We start from the raw sequence: 5,519 nt of genomic DNA, 5'->3' as shown, positions 1-5,519 counted from the left end.
TGGACACACATGGGCATTGTCATGCTGGAAAAGTTTTTTTCCAAAAGTATTATTTCTCTTGTGCAATGAGGTGCATTATCCCCATTCCCACAACTAAGCACCCATGCAGGGAGAAGGGCCTTGCTTAAAAGCTCAAATCCACAAACCCTGGATCCAAAGTCCAGGTGAAGGGAAATTTCAGGCAGGTCTAGAAATAAGAAGAGGATAGACTCAAACGTTTTGGACTTTGAGCTTGATTCACATTTTTGGACTTTTTGGTATCACGTTTTTTAGAGCTCTTAAACCTGCTTCTGTCCTGTGCCTCATCGTGATTCCGGTTTTATATTGTGTTAAGGAATTAATGTAAATGTAATCCCTGACCGTTAATCCTTTACAGTTGATGGAGGCTCGTGATACCGATTAATTTCTACGAAAAATACAGATAAGTGAAAACATTTAGGACGAGTTGTTCATGTCTTATTGGTCTTCTCAGATTTTGTGTTTGTTCCACCCACTTGATACTGGATTGAGTGTAACGTTGTCTGTCATGAAGCACATGTAATGAATTAGAGTGAGGGAGGTGAAGGAGCAGACTCGCTTTATTGAACATTGAACAGTTCAGCGTTAGTTCAACAGCAAGAAGTACATTTAGAGAGGAATAAACGATGTAAGAAACTCGAACTCAACACAACAGCCGTGGCCTTATTTGGCATATTTTTTTTTAAGTAGTTGAAAAAAAGGTTTTGGGCTCATGATAATTTTACTAAATATCAATCAGTGTTTAACTCATTAATATCATTCTATTAATAGATCAGTGTGTTTTCACGAAAAATGAGTTGATTAAGCGAAGAGTCGTGACAAAAATGATAATAGGAACATTATAGCCATAATAAATCATAGTACATTTAAACTTAAGTACATTTGAAGGCAAATACTTTTGTACTTTATCTCTACTTTTACTGAAGAACATGATTTGTGTACTTCATCCACCACTGCTCTAAGGTTGCTGTCCATGATGAAATTGCAGATGTGGTAACATCTGTGGTCAGAATAGCACCAGTTAGCACCATTAGTCTAGAAACTTTTTATACAATTGCGTATCTGTTTTACATCCAGCAGGTTTCTCCATCATGTTTAACTGATAGGCATTATTATTTTATTGGGCAGTTTGTGCTGATTTCCTGCACCACAACAACAGTATGTTCAAGTTTAACCATGGAGTTTGTCAAGCTTGTGTTTTCCATGAGTACAGATGGGATGGTGCAATAGATCCCTTAAGGGCTTGTCTAAAACAAGCCAGACGAGAGGGATGTAAACAACTGAGTAATCCCGCACTATAAAACTCTGTCCAGGCCACCTTTTAACTAAAGCTCAGTTTTCAGCAGAATCACCTTCATGCCTTGGGGTGAAAGCAGAAACCACAGAGTCTAGCAGCCTAATGCAATCGTTTTCAGTAGATTCAAGAGGAAGGAACCTTCTGCATCTTACCATGCAAAGAGGAAGCAAAAGTTTTTCATCTAGAAGCAGAGGTTTCCTTTCCATAGATCTCTTTATAGTCAAGTCAAGTCAAGTTTATTTCTATAGCGCTTTTCACAACAGACATTGTCTCAAAGCAGCTTTACAGAAATCAACAGTGAAGGTGAATGGTGTGCATTTATCCCTGATGAGCAAGCCATGGCAACTGTGGCAAGGAAAAACTCCCTTAGATGTTATGAGGAAGAAACCTTGAGAGGAACCAGACTCCAGAGTTTGATCATAAATCATTTAACAATACAGAACACTGGAGAGAGAGAGAACTAACATGAGCTCTGGAGTATAAGATTATAAGTAAATGTTCTTTCTACAGTCTTTGGTATAAAAGTAGGAGCTACTGAGCTCAACATTTGTGATCATCACAGATCCAGCATCAGCTTCTCCATGCCAGAGCCTTTAAACACTCCAGGAGATCCAATGTCAAAACTCCACACATGTAGTGGGATCCAATTGGCACTGGTACGTCTCTAGATGGTTCAGGATGTTTGCGAGTCCGGCATCTACTTCTTTAAAGTCCATAATGTTCATGAGGTGGGACGTGACTGGAGCTGGCCAAACCTCAGGATGCCTGAGTGTATAGACACTATGTATCATTAAGCCTTCGTTTTTATTACCAAATAAATAGAGCTCTAAGTTACGATTTGATTCTGTACTCTGTACTGTACATTCACCTGCTCTATTACCTCAATAGATTAGTCACTGGTATGTTTCATTATTAATAGACGCCTCTTTCATAGACACGTCCATATAACGTATCTGTTTTATAACCGAGGAACAGTGTACGTGTTCGATCTCAGGACACTACATTTATTTATCGATTGTTCCGGAAACCACTCCTTCAATAGTTCAAAACTGATCTAAAAAAATCATAGCCTCCTTTCTTTTAAAAGCAAATGATTTCCAATAATATATATTTTTACAATGTTTTACATTTTCTATACACATTCGGGAGTCTCCAATAAATGTGTCTTTGTGACAATCTTTAAAGGTGCAGTAGAAAAGGATTGGGGAGGAGCCTCAGTATAATGGCAGGAATTATTTAGTTATTAGCAGATGCCCTTATCCAGAGCGACGTACAAAAGTGCTTTGAGTCTCTAGTAATGAATAAATCTACACTGGTACTCAAGATTACAAACTTACTATAAATATAACTCTTGAATTCTACAAGGCAAACTTGGAAAGTGCTAATTTAAGTGTTTCAGGAAGAGGTAGGTCTTCAACCGTCGCTTAAATGTAGTCAGGGACTCTGCTGTACAGACATCCATGGGAAGTTCATTCCACCACCGCGGTGCCAGAACAGAGAAGAGCCTTGAAGTGTACTTACCTCTCATTCTGAGAGAAGGAGGTACCAGTCGAGCAGTGCTGGAGGATCTCAGACAGCGTAGTGCAGTGCGAGATGTGATGAGGTCACTGAGGTAGGATGGTGCTGGTCCATTTTTGGCCTTGTAGGCAAGCATCAGTGTTTTGAATCTGATACGTGCAGCTACCGGAAGCCAGTGAAGGGAGCGCAGCAGTGGGGTGGTGTGGGAGAACTTGGGCTGATTGAACACAAGTCGTGCAGCTGTGTTTTGGATCATTTGCAGTGGATGAATAGCGTTCAGGGGAAGACCTGCCAGCAGAGAGTTGCAGTAGTCAAGTCTTGAAATGACAAGAGACTGAACAAGCACCTGGGCAGCCTGTGTGGACAGAATTCGGATGTTGTAGAGAAGAGATCGACGAGCCACCTTAGCGACATGTGGGAAGAAGTTCATTGTCCATAGTTACCCCAAGGTTACGAGCAGTGGCTGAAGGGGAGAGCAGAGAGTCATGAAGTGTTATTTGGAGATCTTGAACCGGAGATGAAGGTCACTTGCCTGACATACCAAAGCATTCACAATTTGTACAAATCAATGGGAAATGACTGTTATGATGTGCACAAGTGACGACATGATGTGGAGGTTGAACAGGTAGGTTTGAGAATTTCATTTCTGATCTGAGAAACGCTCCAAAGCAACTGAGAAAAACTGTAAAAAGCAGAACAAATAAATCAAGTGGACATGAAGCTTTTCTGCTCTTTGCCTGTTAATCGTAGTTTTAAAGGGACTTGTTTTAAATTTTAGCCAAATTTTTCAACAAAACCACAAACTGTGCACTATATGGACAAAAATATTGGTTGACAAAATAAAACCTGACTTTTCCAGACGTATGTATTTCTTCCCCAAACTGTTACTACAAATTTGAAGGCACACAACAGTGTGGGACAATTTTGGATGTGGTGAACTAGGAGACCCAAACCTGCTTCAGCATGACAATGCCCTGTGCACAAAGTCAGCTCCATGAAGATCTGCTTTGCATGGCTTGGAGTGGAGGGTCTCCTGCTATAGAGCCCCAAACCAATTAAACACCTTTGTGATTAATGTTTCATGCTGACTGCACCCCAGACCTCCTCACCCACATCAGGAACATCTTCCAAGAAAAGTGGAGATTATTATAACAGCAAATAGGGACTAAATATGGCCTGGATGTTCAAAAAGCACATACCGATCTTATGGTCAGGTGTCCACAAACTTTTGTTCGTATAGTGTACCTTTAATTCATTTGTTAATTCATGGTCCAGAGCAGTTATAGAATATGGTTCACTCGTGTGATGCACTACCAGATATTTGGGTCAGATCTGCATTTCATTTGCAAACTTCTGGAAGACATGAGTGTGACTAGCATGGCAACAAGTGAAAATCAAAAAGAGGCAAGACTTCACGCAGCTTCAAGTCAAAGCCACTGAAAGTTTCTTGGCAGCAAAAGATAAAACGGTCCGATCATATTATTAACTGAGTCTGAGTCTAGTGAAGAAAATTGCTATTTTATTGTTCTTTAGTAATGTGTGTGTGTGTGTGTATGTGTGTGTCAGCAGTTTGGGTAAACTCTTGCACGGTCATTGGGGAACAGGACTGTTCCTGGTTATATGTGAAATTATAAGATGTTTTGGGTCTCTGGACCACTATTAAGTTGTTCCAGTTGCTCCCTTGTGGTGTAAACAGAGTAGAAATTTCAATTTACAGAACTAAATTAGGAATCATAACATTAGAAGTTCACAATGAGCTCACTGAGTCTCCATAATGTATTTATTTGAGGAGGAAATCACCCGGAGAAAATAAAACACTTAATTTATTGGATTCTCCAATATATTTCTCTGCTTTGTTTCTACACACTGATGCAATAGAAATGGAACAAATGTACGACTAAACGAACCAGTTAGCGAGTACCTACACCCAGATCATATCTTATTCTGTCTTTTTACTGGATCTTCTGTTTATCACTAATATCAGTTTATCAATCCATCCATCCATCCTTACATACATACATATGTAAGGGTAAATACATACAGGTTTGGATACATACATACATACATACATACATACATACATACATACATACATATATTTGTCAGTTTATTCGTCCATTCATCCATTTATCATTTTATCCATCCATCCATCCGTCCATGGTTACTTCTTTACACCTTTTAGATCTGTCTTCCTTGTTTCTTTCTGTCCTTTCCTTTTTTGCTTCAACCATTCCTTTTAATTCTTTCTTTCTTTCTTTCTTTCTTTCTTTCTTTCTTTCTTTCTTTCTTTCTTTCTTTCTTTCTTTCTTTCATTCATTTAGGATGGCGGCACGAATGGAAGCCACGGCGCAATTCTTCTACTGTCTTCTACAGTCATTTTTCTTCTATACGTTTTCTACACAGCTCCGTCCACCCGTTTTTTTCCCGCAGGCGCTACTCAGCATCAACAATTAAAATATTCATAACTACACACTGTCCATCATAACTGTCACATTTGTACATAAAATCTAAATGGTCCATTTGTAAACTGTACGCTTGTAAATAACATCTGTACATTTATTTAACACCTGTTTTACTCTGTATATACTGCATTATTTAACTGTCTATTTCACTATTCTGGTACATTATGTCTGTACTTCTCCTGCACTGGAAGCTCCTGATGCCAAGTCAAATTCCTTGTGTGTGT

Source organism: Silurus meridionalis, chromosome 22 (genome assembly GCF_014805685.1).
Source record: "Silurus meridionalis isolate SWU-2019-XX chromosome 22, ASM1480568v1, whole genome shotgun sequence".
Taxonomy (NCBI): Eukaryota; Metazoa; Chordata; class Actinopteri; order Siluriformes; family Siluridae; genus Silurus; species Silurus meridionalis.
The sequence above is the reverse complement of the archived record's forward strand: the minus strand, read 5'-3'. Positions refer to the sequence as shown.